The sequence below is a fragment of the Triticum aestivum genome, chromosome 3A, assembly GCF_018294505.1.
Source record: "Triticum aestivum cultivar Chinese Spring chromosome 3A, IWGSC CS RefSeq v2.1, whole genome shotgun sequence".
In the NCBI taxonomy this organism is placed as follows: domain Eukaryota; kingdom Viridiplantae; phylum Streptophyta; class Magnoliopsida; order Poales; family Poaceae; genus Triticum; species Triticum aestivum.
Genome location: NC_057800.1, coordinates 600,540,006 through 600,558,229, shown reverse-complemented (window position 1 = coordinate 600,558,229; position 18,224 = coordinate 600,540,006).

Below are 18,224 nucleotides of genomic sequence, written 5' to 3'. Positions count from 1 at the left end.
AAACTGTTAGACAGAAGCGATGATCTGTTAGGTGCTGAAATGACTCGATCTGAATCCTTAATTGAAGACATAAAAAATCTTCACGTTAAGTATGAGGAACTTGAAAGTCGTCATGAAACTCTCTCAACAACTCATGAAAAGCTTTCCTATGATTATCTTCAAAGGAAGCAAGATCTTGAGAAATTGAGAGCGGCTCATGAAGATCTTCAAAAGGAAAACGAGTCACTTCGCGCCAAACAGATCAGTTCCGCTCAGGAAGGATTTGAACCACCATGTCTTAAATGCATTGAGCGTGATAATGCTACTTCTGTTGCTGAATGTTCTACTGCTACTACTGTTGCAATATCTTCAACTGTTGATGTGGTAACTAACCCCTCTGCTGAGGATACCACTGCTATTGCTGATGAGAATGCTAGGTTGAAGACATTGCTTGAAACAGGGATGTACAAAAGTCTTAAAGGGCATCAGACACTATGTGATGTCCTCAAAAAGCAGATTCTGAACCGAAACCCGAGGAAAGAGGGTGTTGGGTTCGTAAGGAAAATGAATGCTGATGGCTCTTACTGGAAACCTGAGCAGTACCCCAAAACCACGTGGGTTGCTGCAAAGGAACCTTCAGCAGATCCATCCAATCTATCTGGCTTCACTTGTGCTAACCCCATTATCATTGATGAATCCCTTGATGCAAACTATAAACTGTTTAAGAATCAGAATGGTGAAGTGTTTGCCAGGTACATTGGTACTAACTGCAGGAATGGACCGCCTATGAAGAAGATCTGGGTTCCGAAAAGGTGTCTGGAGAATCTTCCTGTGAATGTCATCATGACACCTCACGTGAAGAAGACAAACCTCAGACCAAAGGCTTCATACGGTCCAAAGGCTTCATACAGACAGAGGACTCACCTGAGTCGCACTAACGCAAATGTTTTGCAGGGAAACCATACTCAGGCATATGAATATGAGAGCGGTTCATCAAACCGCCATGTTCATAAGACCAAGAACTATTCTGCTTATTCTTATGAGTACTATTGTCCGCCTGCAAGACTGTTTGCTAGGGCTCCAAAGCCAAAGTTCTCAGATGCTGCACTTAGACTTATTGCTTCTAAGCCACCCTTGAAGATGTGGGTGGCTAAGAAAGCTTAACTCTCTTTTGCAGGGAAAGGTCTCCAGCAGAAAACCAAAATCGTCTGACGCTATTGCTGGGGACCTTAAACATCTTGTAGGGCGCAAGATCAAATGCCCGAATGGTCTTACTATGTACTTCGTTCCTGAATCGCTTGCTACTCTCCCTATTAGTCCTAATCTGGATCTAAGCTTTCATAACCCACTGGTTCGTCAAATGTTTTTGCTTCACAATGCTCTTCGTGAAGCCTATCCCCCTAACTGCACTGTAGGGTACGACACCAGCGTCTTCAGAATGGATTATTGATAGTGGGTGTACAAATCACATGACTGGCAAAAGAAGCCTTCTTATGGACTCAACCTTACGTCCATCCGACAAGAGCCACATCACATTTGCTGACACTGGTAAAAGTAAGGTATTGGGTCTAGGTAGAGTTGCAATCTCAAGGGATCAACACATGGATAAAGTCATGCTTGTTGAATCCCTTGGCTTCAACTTAATGTCTGTCTCAATGCTTTGCGATTTAAACATGATCGTAATATTTGGAAAATATCGTTGCCTTGTTCTAATGGAATCTGACAAGTCTCTAGTATTTGAAGGGTATCGAAAAGATGATTTGTACGTGGTAGATTTCTCAGCAGGACCACAGCTTGCCGTATGTCTTCTAGCAAAAGCTTCAGAATGCTGGCTCTGGCATCGGAGGCTTGGGCATGCTGGCATGAGGAACCTCCACACCCTGGCAAAGAAGAAGCATGTCATAGGCATCGAGGGCGTCAAGTTCAAGAAAGATCACTTATGCGGTGCCTGTGAGGCAGGAAAGATGACGAGGGCCAAACATCCCTCGAAGACAATCATGACCACTACTCGACCCTTCGAACTGCTTCACATGGATCTTTTCGGTCCCACTCATTACTCAACTCTTACTACTACTGCTTGTCTCTATGGCTTTGTCATTGTTGATGATTATTCTAGATATACTTGGGTGCACATAATCCTTTACAAGACTGAAGTGCAGGATGTCTTCAGACGCTTCGCCAATCGAGCAATGAACAACTATGGCGCCAAGATAAAGCATATCAGAAGTGACAATGGCACTGAATTCAAGAACACTGGCCTTGATACATATCTTGATACCTTGGGCATCACACATGAATTCTCAGCCCCGTACACGCCACAGCAGAATGGGGTCGTCGAACGCAAGAACAGAACACTCATTGAGATGGCCAGAACGATGCTAGATGAATACAAGACTCCAAGAAAATTCTGGCCTGAAGCCATTGATACTGCATGCCATACAATCAATCGTGTTTATCTTCACAAGCTTCTGAACAAGACATCTTATGAGCTCCTTACTGGCAAGAAGCCAAATGTCAGTTACTTCAGAGTATTTGGCGCCAGGTGCTGGATCAAGGACCCACATCACACCTCAAAGTTTGCACCAAAAGCACATGAGGGTTTTATGCTTGGATATGGAAAGGATTCGCACTCCTACAGAGTCTTCAATCTCTTTCATTACAAAGTGGTTGAAACAGTGGATGTGCGGTTCGATGAGACCAACGGTTCACAAAGAGAGCAACTGCCAAATGTGCTAGATGAAGTTCCATCCAGTGAATCAATCAAGCTAATGGGAACTGGAGAAATTATACCTTCTGAAGCTCATCCTGAAGAAGAACTTATCATCTCAGCACCTGATCAACATGAAGACAATGCTCAGCCTGAAGACATTCCTTCTAACAACGACAATGATCAGCAAGAGCAAAATCTTCGCCCTGTACATCCTCGCGTTGCCAATGAAGTGCAGATTGAAAGAATAATTGATAGCATCAATGCACCCGGTCCACTCACTCGTTCAAGGGCAACTCAGCTAGCAAATTTCTGTGGGCACTTCGCATTCGTCTCAATAACAGAACCCAAGAAAGTTGAAGAAGCCTTCATGGAACCTGAATGGATTCAAGCTATGCAAGACGAGCTTCAACAGTTTGAGCTGAATAATGTATGGGAACTGGTCAAGCGTCCCGATCCTCGGAAGCACAACATAATAGGCACCAAATGGATATACCGCAACAAGCAAGATGAGCATGGTCAAGTTGTCAGAAACAAAGCTCGTCTCGTTGCTCAAGGATATACTCAAGTGGAAGGCATTGACTTCGATGAAACATTTGCTCCTGTGGCTAGACTTGAAGCCATACGCATACTGCTGGCCTATGCAAATCATCACAACATACTTCTTTATCAAATGGATGTGAAGAGCGCCTTCCTCAATGGCAAGATTGAAGAAGAAGTGTATGTTGCACAACCTCCTGGCTTTGAAGATCCAAAACATCCTGACATGGTATACAAGCTCAACAAGGCACTGTATGGCCTCAAACAAGCCCCTCGGGCCTGGTATGACACACTCAAATACTTCCTGAAGAGCAAAGGCTTCATACCTGGTTCTCTCGACCCCACTCTCTTCACGAAGACATATGATGGTGAACTGTTTGTGTGCCAAATATATGTGGATGACATTATCTTCGGCTGCACCAATCAGAAGTACAGTGAAGAGTTTGGATATATGATGCAAGAGCAATATCAAATGTCTATGATGGGAGAGCTGAAGTTCTTTCTCGGTCTTCAAATACGACAGCAACGCAACGGCATCTTCATATCTCAAGAGAAGTATCTCAAAGATTGCCTGAAGAAGTTCGGTATGCAAGACTGCAAAGGCTTCACGACGCCAATGCCAGCCAAGCATCATCTGGGTCCTGACGACAATGGTAAAGAGTTCGATCAAAAGGTATACCGCTCCATGATTGGTTCTTTACTTTATCTATGTGCATCTAGGCCAGATATTATGCTTAGTGTTTGCATGTGTGCTCGATTTCAAGCGGCACCAAAGGAGTCGCATCACTTAGCTGTGAAGCGAATTCTTCGATATTTGGCTCACACCCCAACTCTAGGATTATGGTATCCAAAGGGCTCAGAGTTTGATCTGGTTGGATTCTCGGATGCTGATTATGCTGGTGACAAAGTTGATCGCAAGTCTACATCAGGCACATGTCACTTTCTGGGACGATCACTTGTATGTTGGTCTTCAAAGAAGCAGAACTGTGTATCTCTCTCCACTGCTGAATCTGAATACATTGCTGCTGGATCTTGCTGCGCTCAGCTTCTGTGGATGAAGCAAACGCTCAAAGACTATGGCATTCATCTGAAGCAAGTGCCACTCTACTGCGACAACGAAAGCGCCATCAAGATTGCCAACAACCCAGTTCAGCACTCGAAGACAAAGCACATTGAAATTCGTCATCACTTTCTCAGAGATCATGTTGTGAAGGAAGATATTGATATCATACACGTCAACACTGAAGAGCAATTGGCAGATATCTTCACCAAGCCCTTGGATGAGAAGAGATTTTGCAAGTTACGGTGTGAGCTAAATATCCTGGAATCCTCAAATGTCCTGTGATCAGGCACACATCCTAACCCTTATGCATATTGATGACTTAGATGTGCAACACACGAAGTAAAGTATATCTTCAATCAATGAAGACATACATTCTAAGTGTGAATACATTAATGTGGAATTTGACTTCGGAGCGCCACGATAATTGTGCGCCGTGTCTGGGTCTAATACTTCCTATACGGTGGGTAACGCCACCACCAAATGTTCTATTTTGAAGTGTTTCACTCATGGCGTTACCTTGCTATGTCTTCACATTTGGTTTGGCTTCAATCTCAACATGTCTTCATGATTATCTTCACTATGTTGATTATATATATATATACTAGTGTTCTGTCCTCTACAGCATTCACTTATAGCTATGTCTTCTTGTTGAATCTTTTGAACTAAGTGAATGTGATCGGACCCTAACCTCTCTATGCTATCTATCTCAAACTCTATCTCTCCAAATCATATGCATTCTATTGAAACTGTCGAATGTCTTCTCTGCGTCCTTGTCAGCAGAAGATACAAAGACAAACCTTAAGTCCACTTTCAATGCTCATTCCTCCACATGAAACCCGGAGAAGTAGGAACGACCACCCGACAATCCAGGCGTGCGTGGGACGTGGAACAAACCCCAAAATTCTGCATGATGGCCACGTGTTCCTCAGATGCGAATCGCCAGGGGCACCTGTGTAATAACGCAGTGCCGCCCCTGTACCTATAAATACACACTTCACGGCGGTCATTATCTCTTCTTCCACTCTCGCACGAACCCTAGCGCCACCGCTAGCCCTCGACGACGCCGGCGACGAAGCGCTTCGCTGCCGCAACCTCTCCGACGCCGTCTTCACGCCGACCGCGGACATCGTCCTCTCCGCCGTCGCCGTAGGTGTCCTCCGTCGCCAAGTTAGGGCACGGAAGATCGAACTGCTCGGCCTCATCTTCCACTCCGTCTAGCAGTTCTTAGTGTGGTAAATAAAACTTCCTTTTTACGGCACCGTTGATCCTATGGCTTTGTCACTTTCTACCACAAGCAGTTTCTATTCACACAAGTTAGATCTCTCTCATACTGCATCTCATAACATGCCTAGTATATTCACTTATGCTTCACAAAGTAGTTAGATTCCTCACTTGTACTGATCTCTGGATTCGTACAAATCTGGAACCAACTCCTTATCTATGAGTGAATGTCTTCGCACGATGAGGTCAATGTCTTCTAAACTGATTTATATTCAAAATCTTCTGAGAATGCATATGACCTCTTCCCCTTCCCTCGCACCTTAATGCTGTCACAGGTACATGTCCGTGGGAGAATCCCTTGGTTCTCATAGTCTGCATTCATTTGCAGAATTCTTACAGCATCATATAAATTCTCCCGAAGCAAGTTCCTGTTTGTCCAGCAAGCGAAAATCTTTGAAGCCTTTGAACGTGTTGAAGCCTTTCAGTTTAAAGTTCATGGCTTCAGAGAAATCAGCAAGGAAGGGTGGCAGAAAGCGTCGTGGAGAAACATCTAGAGATCTGCCAGATGACCTCTCAGAACTGTACAAGACAGATCCTGAAGAGGATTACAATCAGCGCAAGACCCGAATCCAATGGATTCGAAGATATTGGGCAGAACAATGGTTCAAATACCGATTTGTAACCCAGGAATATGCTGAGAAAAATGCCATCAAGAGACCGTGGGGAGACATCCTATACAAGAATCTTCAACCCAGGTCCAGAGATGAAGCCATTGAACAAGGCTTCTATCCCTGCATGGTCCGTGGGCCACAGCCTGTTGATGCACACCCATCGTCACTACTATGGTGTCGTGACGACATTCTGTTCAAGCGCAACTTCCAGTTTGCCCAGAACTCAGCGAAGCAAAACAAGAAGACATTGGGACTAGACTTCAACCCTGGTCCCTCAGCTCCAAGGGCTGATGGCACACGAGATGCAGAACCCAATGTCGTCGGTCCTTTCTACAACCTTGAAGGCCTCATCACCCATATCTTGGTTCAAGGGACTGCAGTGAATGAGCCTGCAGCTGACGCTGAATCAGATGAAGCGCCTGCAGCGCCGAAGCCAAAGAAGTTGAAGAAGCCTAAAGCTTCAAAGCCTGCCCCTTCACCAAAAATCTCACGGGCGAAGCCACTGGCAACTGCACCTCCTGAAGACAGTGTGCAGTCCGAAGATTTATCACGCATCTCCAAGCCCCAGAAGGTCAAGATGCCTCTGCCACACACCGGCCAAGAGCTAACAGCTGCTGCCATTCTGCGCAATGATGCCATTGATCTGTCAAGTGATGAAGATCTTGCAGATGACGCTCTTGAGCAACTCATCAAGAGCAAAGAAGAAGCAGAAATCTTCAATGATCTGCCTCTCTTTGATGTAACAATCATCCACAACTTCATTGATGAATGGTTTGACACGCCAAACATCAGCTTCGACGATCTCCAACTACCCATTGGCCTCAGTGTCGCCTTCCATGGCGCCATTGCTTCAGAGTTAGCTATCGCCCAGCGCATTGTTGAACTGAAGCAGAAGATTGACTTTGAGAAATCTCAGTTCAAGAAGCATATGGCCAAGCTCAGCGTGCAAGACGTGAAGAATTTCAAGATTATGCTGCACGAGCTCAAGGAAGCCTTTCTAAAGAAACATGCAGAAGCTCAGGGTTCTCGTGAGCGCATGAAGGTCCTGGCTGATAGGTGTGTGCAAGCCTACAATGAGGCTGAGAAGCGCAAGGCCCTTGGGCGTCCTGGCATCGACCCCAGGATGGCTGCCAAGAAGCAGAAGAAGCCCGCTATGGCTGAACCTGAAGCACCAAGGCAGGAGGCAGATCCCCTTGTCTTCCCAACTAGCATGACTGGCCCGAAGCCAAAGGTCAGGTCAACCGCTTCAGAACTGAAGAAGACCAGGACTGCTGAGGCTGAAGCAAGGAAGAGAAAACATCCTGAAGCCTCTGCTACTGCCCCCGCCAAGAAGAAAAGAATGACCAAGAAGGAACGGGCTGCTCCCACAGAGCCCTTGATTGTTGAACCCATTTCCATGGTTCACCCCGACGCCGATCCACAAGAACGTCAACTGACTGTCCATGAGCCTGCTTTCACAGAGGCTCATGAAGCTGAAGACTTTCCAGCAGCTGATCCCATCGCTGCTGAAGACATTGGTCATCATGACCATGTTGAAGATGATGCAGCCCTTCCTCAGCTAGAACACCAACAGGTATCATCGCCTGTGCTAACGCACAGCAAACTCATCAGCATTGGTCGTCCACTGACGCCAATTGCACAGGATGCTTCATGGGCGGATCGCCCACAAGAGAATGAAGACCTTGAGGCCCAGCCAACAGCAACTCCACAGGCGTCACCCGCATTGCGCAGGCTTCGCAAAGGTCCAAGGCCTCAAGTCTCTGCTGAAGACAATCCGGCTGCATCAGCCGCGGAAGAAGAAGTCCCACAAGTTGCCACTCCCCTGTCCCACCAAGAAGCAGTTCTCGAGGAGAACGTGATCGTGACCGATCCTCCTGCTCGTCAAGTGGAGGTTGAACATCTTGAGGCTGCCACCACCAACACCACTGAAGCCACTGACGCTGTCATGGCTGAAGCTAATGTGGAGCCCTCACCAACAAAAGCACCAGAAGTCAGCGAAGCCACTGATCCCGCCACTTCTGTTCCTGAGTCTGCTGCCGGTCCCCAGTTCGACTATCATGTTGAGCACAGGCCTCAGGTACAGAAGCCAATCCCAAGATTGCCAAGGTTCCCAGGTCCTGCATCAGCACCTGGCTCCTTCAATATCAATGGCTTCAGAGCAGACAACACATTCTTCAACAGCTCCAGGAACCCCTACTCCAGGGAAAGAATATCATCTGATCGGTTCTGGAGTTATCCGCAGCGAAGCTATTACTCATGCGTTCTTTACAACCAAGGTCGCATCTTCCCACACAAGCGCCTTGACATTGAAGCAATAGCTGGTCTGCCCTGTCTGGAAGAAGCTCTGGATTGCTTCAAAGAGGTTGGACTGCTGCCGTTCGTCACTGACCAAGAGCATTGGAATGAAGAGTTGCTGCTCCAATTCTATGCCACACTTCACATCCGCGGGTATAGCAGAGATCCGAAGACTTGGGTCCTGGAGTGGATGACAGGAAACGTTCATCACGAAGCCAAAGCCTTTGACATCATTGAGCTCACTGGTTTGCCCACTCCTGGCGATCTCTACGAGCATGGCTGTCAGCTTCATAGTGAAGCTATTGAGAGCATCTTTCAGAAAACTGAACCTAATATGAGTCAGATGCTCAGTATGATGAAGCCATTGCCCCAAGATGCTGCTTATCCCATGGAGTTCTTCGTTGAAGACCTTGAGTATCTGCCAAGAACCATTTATCACATCATAAGGCGAACTCTCTGGCCAATCAAAGGACATTCTCCCCATGCCAAGCTGGAAGGTGCAATGAAGACTTTGGTCTTCTACATTCTTCATGGAAAATGCTTCAATACACAGGATTTCTTCATTCGCCAACTTGCTGCATTTGGCTCTTATCTGTTTGGTTTGAATTTCTACGCCCCTTGGGTGATGCGGCTGATCAAACTTCACTCCGCTATCTCATATCAGCCCTCGGCCCGCAACCATCGGATCTTTTTGCCTGATGTGGATATGTCTACTGAAGCCATCTATCCTGAGCCTGCCAAGGAACCTCTCAGTCTTCAGAATGCAGAGCATCAAAGTTTCACTCAGAACGTTGAAGGCGTGGAAGTCGTAACTCGTGTGTATCCTTTGGCTGGCACTACACGTGCACCGCATCCTGCTCTCACTGAAGCCACTGACAGTACAACTGCTCCACGACCCAAGAAGCGCACTCGTGTTCTCAACGACCGGGAGCTTCTTGTGGCTCTTCATCAGAAACAGGATAAGCATCATGACTGGCTGAAGCGTCAGATGCAAAGCCTCTTGGTGGATGTTAATCGCATTCGCAATCTTGCCACCAAGAATGCTTTTGTTGCCCATGAAACCTCTCGCCGCACATGGAAAGGGCTAACGCTGATGTGTTCTGAAGATGATCTTCAAGAGGATGGCTTCACTGAGCGATTCAAGTTTGAATCCACACCTCCTCGAAGGGCAGTGCTGCGACGAACTCCATCCCTTGAAGACTCTGAGTTCTCTTCCTCTGCTGCAACTGTGAATGCCAGAGTGATCGAGGATGAAGACGATGCTACTTCACCGCCACCTCCTTCAGCACCGCCAAACACCACCAATGACCCTGCTGCTTCACCTACTCCTCATGGGAACGAGTAGATGCTCTATGTCTTCAAACCTTTTTGGTTCTTACTGACAAAAGGGGGAGAAGCATATGAGGTTGATAGTCTTCAAGCGGGTCCATATGGGCGGGTGCTTTATATTTTGCTTCGTGCTTACAACTCTTGTTTATCTACATTTGGCTCTTTGAGTTGTAACACTTAAACTCGATGGTCGTCTGCTACTTATCTGCCACCTTGTGTTGCGATGATAAATTCCGCATGTGCGATGATAAATTCCGCACTTAGATCATTCTGCAGATGTCCATTTTCCATTATGCATGTCATTATCTTCATATACTTTCACATGCATAGTGGATTGTCATCATAAGTTGAAGTGGATCTCCACAAGTACAACCTGCCATGTGCATTTGCATTCCAAAAGCAAATTACTTATATGCACATCTTCAGAGGGATCCCTTGTAACTTATGAAGACAATTCCTTATCCTTTACAATTTCACAGATTATATTCCCCGTTGAAAACTTCAACTAGTTTGTCATCAATCACCAAAAAGGGGGAGATTGTAAGTGCATCTAGTGCCACCCCTAGTTGGTTTTGGAGTATTGACGACAAACCTAGTTAAGGGACTAATGTGTTTGTGAGAATTGCAGGATAACACAGGTAGAAGTCCCTCATTGATTCGGTTTTCCTACCAGAGATGACCCCTAAAAATGTATGAAGACATTGAAGTCAAAGGTGGTATATGAAGATATTCACATTGAAGACTATGACAAGAGAAGACACCACATGAAGCCTATGGAGCTCGAAGACTTAGATCTTTCGTAGTTCTCTTTCTTCTGTGTTGAGTCATAGGAACCACCGTACTGTTAAGTGGCGTCCAAGAGAACCAGTCAGAATGACTGAAGTGATGCTTAAACAAAACCTATGTCTTCGAGTGAAGACTTTGAGAGAGAATCTTGTCTAGAGTTGGACAAGTCAGCTTTGCTTGAAGCCCAAGTAAAGTTGCCGTGTGAGTTTGAAATCTGACCATTGGAACACGTGTCAGTTCCTTAGTGACCCAGGGTCATTTCGGACAAATCAGGTCAGGTTTCCAAGTGGCTATAAATAGCCCACCCCCTACAACCATAAATGGTTAGCTCAAGAGGAATACGGTGAGGACTGGGTGTCCTGAGCTGCGTGTTCAGGACTGGGTGTCCGGGACTATGTGTCCTAATGTTTAAATACCTAGCCGCCCTAACCAGACGTACAGTTGTCACAGCAACTGGAACTGGTCCAACAAATCATTGTCTTCAGCGAGTCACTGGTTTCATCTTCCCTTCCCTTTACTTACTGTTACTCCTTGTGAAGTCATTGTATGTTCACACTATCTTTTGTCTTCACTGAGTGACTGCGTGTTCTGTGTGGCTTCACAATATCTTCCTACCTGATCCTTACTACATTGCTGCTATTAGTCATTGTGCTTTCACTCTATTGAATACTTGACTATGGCTTGCCTAGTGTAGTCTACCTTCCGCTGCAGGGTAATAGGTTTATTTCTATCGGTTGTCTTCATAACTTCCACGTTTTGAAGACTTTCATAAAAATTGCCTATTCACCCCCCCCCCCTCTAGTCGATATAACGCACTTTCATGCTCTTCCGTGCGGAGCGAGCGTTCTGTGTTTCCATTCACTGTTATGACCGCCCGAGGTCCTGGCATCTTGAGCTTGAGGTATGCATAATGCGATACTGTATTGAATTTTGCAAATGCAGTTCGTCCAAGCAGTGCATGACAACCACTGCGAAATGGGACGATGTTGAAGATTAACTCCCCGCTTCGGAAGTTGTCCGGTGATCCGAAGACCACTTCTAGTGTGATTGAGCCCGTGCAATGGGCCTCTACACCTGGGATGACGCCCTTAAAGGTGGTTTTGGTGGGTTTGATCCTCAAGGGATTGATACCCATTTTTTGCACGGTGTCCTGATAGAGCAGGTTCAGGCTGCTGCCGCCCTCCATAAGGACTCGAGTGAGATGAAATCCGTCGATGATGGGGTCTAGGACCCGTGCGGCGGATCCGCCATGACGGATACTAGTGGGGTGGTCCCTGCGATCAAAGGTGATCGGGCAAGCAAACCATGGGTTGAACTTTGGGGCGATGGGCTCCACCGCATAGACGTCCCTTAGTGCACGCTTCCGTTCCCTCTTGGGAATGTGGGTTGGATATATCATGTTCACCATGTTCACTTGTGGGGGGAACCCCTTCTGTCCTCCCGTGTTCGGCGGCCGGGGCTCCTCCTCGTCATTACTATGCAGCCCCTTGTCCTTGTTTTCGGCATTTAACTTGCCGGCCTGCTTGAACACCCAGCATTCTCTGTTGGTGTGATTGGCTGGCTTGTCGGGGGTGCCTTGGATTTGACACGAGCGATCCAGTATGCGATCCAAACTGGACGGAGCCGGAGTACTTCTTTTAAATGGCTTTTTCCGCTGACCGGATCTAGAGCCTCTGAATCCGGCATTTGATGAAGCTATGTACCTAGGTTAGGGTCATGGGTCTATCCAAGGTACCCTCCCCAAGGACATCCCTAAAGGAACCAGGAGCATTCAAAGAAAAATCATCATCCACTTGACCATGAAGTTATGTTCCACTCGACAATCTTGAAGACACTCGACTATACAGATAATCACTCGACTACCAGAAGATCTAGAGCCTCTCCACTCTGCAACGGTCGAAAATTAATTCATAGCTTTAATGGTCATTATGTATCTTTATTGCAGGTGTTACCAGTAACGCCCCCATCTTTATGTACCTTAAACCCTCTGTGACGTGGGCTGGCTAGGGTCCTGGCGCACTCTATATAAGCCACCCCCCTCCACAGGCACAAGTGTTCGCACTTTCTGTAACACACATGCATATAATCCAGTCGACCACCTCCGGGCTCCGAGATGTAGGGCTGTTACTTCCTCCGAGAACGGCCTGAACTCGTAAAACTCCTGAGTACAACTCCTCCATAGCTAAGATCTTGCCTCTACATTCCTACCCCCATTCTACTGTCAGACTTAGAACCACGACAATTGGCGCCCACCGTGGGGCAGGTGTCTTAGCTACTTGTTGGAGAAGTTGCGATTTTTTCCGATCTTCATCGACATGGTTTCAGGCGGAGGTTTGGCCAAGTGCCCCGAAATCCGTCTCGGTGCGCTCGTATTCATCGCCGACGACTCCGCTTGGCTCCAAGAAGCGCCGCTCGACGTCGAGGCACTCCCTGTCCGCGGGGAAACGAACTTTCGCGTGTGCATCCGTGGCGTCCTCCTTCGGCAACCGTCGACTCAGTATCGGTCAGCTCCTGTGCGGACCTCCCTCCCCGCAGCCCGCCGGGGCAAATGTTTCAGTCGGTCGAAGCTTCAGCGGTGGGTGAGGCATGCGATGGCTTGCCAATCGGCCACCCCGCAGGTTGCGGCTATCGAGCCCGATGAAACTCTCTACGGCCTGTTCGACTGGCTCCGTAGAGACTGCATCCGAGTGCGACAGCAGCGACCCCGCGGCGGAAATTTTGATGGTCAATGGACCACGTAGTCCTCCTGGCTTCACCCGTGAGGACGAAGGCAATGGTGGCGGCGATCCGTCGCGTGTCCACAAAGAGTACCGACCCGAACCCCTCTCTTCACAGAAGAGGGAGGAACTTCGCCGCCGGAACATGGATGCACTTCACACTCCTATCGTTGGAGAAACCCCTGAGGCTCAGGCCTTGGAGGAGGCGCGCCTAGCCAACTTGGCTGAGCGCACTCGACTGGAGAACCTCCAGCGCGCACTCGACGAGCGTGCTCGGCAGCGTATCCCCGAGTCCAGTCGATGCCAACTTTTTCTGCCTCCGACTCAGGTATACCGAACCCCGATCCAGAATCTCGTAGCTGCGGCCCGAATAGCAGAGTCAATCCAACCTTCCCAGTCAGAAGCTGGTCGAGGTCTGGTGCAGATCCGGGCCTTGCTCCGTGCAGCGGGAGAGCAGAATACAACAATATCTCAGTCGCGGAATAGGATCCATAGCAGATCCGTGGTGGCAGACACTGTCCAGTCGGCTCATAGTCCGAGATCGCCTCCGAGGCGTGAAGGACGTGGATACTGGCGAGACCAGTACAGAAGTCGCGAGTAGTATGATCACCGACTCGATCACAACGATCGTCGTCGAGTGCCCACACCTCCCGCAAGGAGTGGATCATACGTGCCTCGGCAACAGGATGACAGACGCCCTCACAGTGGTGGGCGAAGGATTCCAGTTGACCCCAGGGAACCGGGCTTTGATGTGAGATCTATTCTCGTTCAGGGTCTGGTCGACAAAAATAGAGCTCACACAAAAGGTCCCAACAGAGATTTTCCAACCAGCAGCAGAGTGCATGTCTCAGGTCCAGAGTGCTTCAGCGGAGCCATCGGGGCTGCGATGATTCCTCCCAACTTCAGGTTGGCGATTGGAGTCAGTAAGTTCACTGGAGAGTCCAAGCATGATACTTGGCTTGAAGATTACCGAGTGGCTGTTCAGATCAGTGGTGGCAATGATGAGGTGGCCATGAAACACATTCCTTTGATGTTGGAGGGCTCAGCCAGAGCGTGGCTGAATCAATTAGCGCCTGGTAGCATTTATACTTGGGAAGATCTTGCCCGGGTATTTGTCAGAACATTTGAAGGTACTTGCAAACGGCCGGCGGGGCTGACAGAATTACAATGTTGCGTTCAGAAACCGAATGAAACTTTGAGAGATTATATCCAGAGATGGATCACATTGCACCATACGGTAGAGAATGTGTCTGATCATCAGGCAATTTGTGCCTTTAAAGAAGGCGTCAAATATCAGGAGTTGAATCTGAAATTCGGTCGGACGGGAGATATGACTCTGACTCGGATGATGGAGATTGCCACCAAGTACGCCAACGGTGAAGAAGAAGACCGACTCCGGAGTGGCAAGCACAAACAATCGCCCACGAAACTGGAGGAGGAAACTCCAGTCAGAAGCAGAAGCGCAAAGCCGAGCCAGCCGCTCCTGGTGAAGCCTTAGCCGTGACTCAAGGAAAGTTCAAGGGGAAGCCCAAAGGGTCGTGGAACCCCAAGAAAGTAAAAGATCAAGATGGAAATGATGTGCTGGATTTACCATGCCACATTCACACCAAAAAAGATGAAGAGGGTAATTTCATTTACCCGAAGCATACCACTCGACAGTGTCGACTCCTAATCTAGCAATTCCAAGAGAAACAACCCAAGGAAAAGGAGAAAGAAGCAGACAAGGTTGAGGACGAGGAAGAGGATGATGATGGTTATCCCCACGTGAATTCCACTCTGATGATTTTCGCTGACGTTGAGAGTAAGAGTCGATTGAAAGTCATCAACAGAGAAGTGAACATGGTCGCTCCGGTGACACCCAGTTATTTGAAGTGGTCCCAGACTGCCATTACATTCGACCAGTCTGATCACCCAGCACACATAGCCACCCCTGGGAGGCAAGCGTTGGTGGTCGACCCAGTAGTCGAAGGCACCCGACTGACTAAGGTTCTGATGGATGGTGGCAGTGGCCTGAATATACTGTATGCAGAGACGTTGAAAGGAATGGTCATTCCGATGTCCAGACTCAGTGAAAGCAATATGAGTTTCCATGGAGTCATTCCCGGCAAGGAGGCTGCATCACTCGGTCAGATCGCTCTCGATGTAGTGTTCGGTGACTCCAAGAATTACCATAAAGGAAAGTTGACATTTGAAGTTGTGGATTTCCAGAGTGCCTATCATGCTATTCTGGGCAGGCCAGCTTATGCACGTTTTATGGCTCGACCATGTTACGTGTACCTCAAATTGAAGATGCCTGGTCCCAAAGGGGTGATCACTATCACTGGTAGTCGGAAGAAGGCGGAAGACTGCTTCCAGAAGGGCTCAAAGATCGTCGATGCACAGATGGCCGTAGTGGAATTGTAGGAATATAAAAAAATTGCAGATCCAAGTGATTTGTTGCGAGCCAAGAAGCCTGCCATGGATTCAGCATTCTAGTCGTCTGGTGAAACAAAGTCGATTCACATTCACTTGACGGATCCCAATGCTGCTCCGACTCACATTTCAACAACACTTGACTCCAAACAGGAAGAAGCGCTCATCTAGTTCCTCCGTGAGAACTGGGACATCTTTGCATGGAAACCTTCTGACATGCCAGATGTTCCCAGGGGACTGGCTGAGCATCATTTGCGAGTCGACCCAAAAGTGAAACTAGTCAAAGAACATCTTCGACGGTCCGCCGTGCAGAAGAGGAAGGCAATCGGTGAAGAAGTGGCTCGGCTTCTGGCAGCTGAGTTTATCCGAGAGATTTACCACTCCGAGTGGTTAGCTAATGTTGTTATGGTCCCAAAGAAAGACGACTCACTTCGCATGTCCATCGACTTCAAACATATCAATCGGGCCTACCCGAAAGATCACTTTCCTCTCCCTCGCATCGACCAAATAGTCGACTCGACTGTGGGGTGTGAGCGTTTGTCCTTTTTGGACGCTTATTCTGGGTATCACCAGATCCATCTGTATGGACCCGATGAGATAAAAACAGCTTTCATCACCCCATTTGGGTGCTTCTGTTATGTCACTATGCCATTCGGATTGAAGAACGCTGGAGCCACATTCATGCGGATGATTCAGAAGTGCTTGCTCACTCAGATCAGTCAGAATGTGGAAGCATACATGGATGACATGGACGTAAAGGTTCCGACCTACTGGCTGACCTTGCTGAAACATTTGCCAACCTCAGAAGCTATGATATCAAGCTTAATCCATCAAAGTGCACGTTTGGAGTTCTAGGCAGAAAATTACTCGATTTTCTCGTTTTTGAACGAGGGATCGATGCCAACCCAGAGAAAGTGGGCGCCATACTCCGGATGAAACGCCCTGTACGTGTGCATGATGTCCAGAAGCTTACTGGTTGCTTGGCCGCCCTAAGTCGATTCATTTCGCCTCGATGAAAAGGCACTGCATCTTTATGTAGGATCGAAAGTATGTCTAGAGGGGGGTGATTAGACTACTTGACCAAATAAAAATCTAGCCTTTTCCCAATTTTAGTTCTTGGCAGATTTTAGCTATCTTAGCACAAGTCAAGCAATCTCCACACAATTCAAACAAGCATGCAAAAGAGTATATGAGCAGCGGAAAGTAAAGCATGCAACTTGCAAGAATGTAAAGGGAATGGTTTGGAGGATTCAAACGCAATTGGAGACACGGATGTTTTGTCGTGGTTCCGATAGGTGGTGCTATCGTACATCCACGTTGATGGAGACTTCAACCCATGGAGGGTAACGGTTGCGCGAGTCCACGGAGGGCTCCACCCACAAAGGGTCCACGAAGAAGCAACCTTGTCTATTCCATCATGGCCGTCGCCCACGAAGGACTTGACTCACTAGCGGTAGATCTTCATGAAGCAGGCGATCTCCTTGCCCTTACAAACTCCTTGGTTCAACTCCACAATCTTGTCGGAGGCTCCCAAGTGACACCTAGCCAATCTAGGAGACACCACTCTCCAAGAAGTAACAAATGGTGTGTTAATGATGAACTCCTTGCTCTTGTGCTTCAAATGATAGTCTCCCCAACACTCAACTCTCTCTCACAGGATTTGGATTTGGTGGAAAGAAGATTTGAGTGGAAAGCAACTTGGGGAAGGCTAGAGATCAAGATTCATATGGTTGGAATGGAATATCTTGACCTCAACACAAGTGTAGGTGGTTGTCTCTCAAAAAATGTGTATTGGAAGTGTAGGTATGTTCTGATGGCTCTCTCCACGAATGAAGAGTGGGTGGAGGGGTATATATAGCCTCCACACATAATCTAATCGTTACACACAATTTGCCAAACTCGGTGGGACCGAATGGTTAAACTCGGTCGGACCGATTCAGCAAACCTAGTGACCGTTAGGATTTTCGGTGGGACTGAGATGCAACTCGGTAGGACCGATATGGTTAGGGTTAGGGCATAACGTAATCTCGGTGTGACCGATTACACAAACTCGGTGGGACCGATTTTGGTAATAAGCTAACCAGAGAGTTGGTCAGGTAAACTCGGTGGGACTGATTCGCTCATCTCGGTGAGACCGAAATGTTACAAAAGGGAAACAGAGAGTTTACATTGCAATCTCGGTGGGACCGATCGCTCATCTCGGTAAGACCGAAACGTTACGAAGGGAAACAGAGAGATTACAATCCCATCTCGGTGAGACCGAGATCCCTATCAGTGAAACCGATTTGCCTAGGGTTTGTTGCAGTGGCTATGACATTTGAAACTCGATGGCGCCGGATAGAAAGAATCGGTGGGGCCGAGTTTGACTTTTGGTTTAGGTCATATGTGGATCTGGGAAGGTAGTTGACGGTTTTGGAGCATATCACTAAGCACATTGAGCAAGCAAGCCATTAAGCAACACCTCATCCCTCCTTGATAGTATTGGCTTTTCCTATAGACTCAAT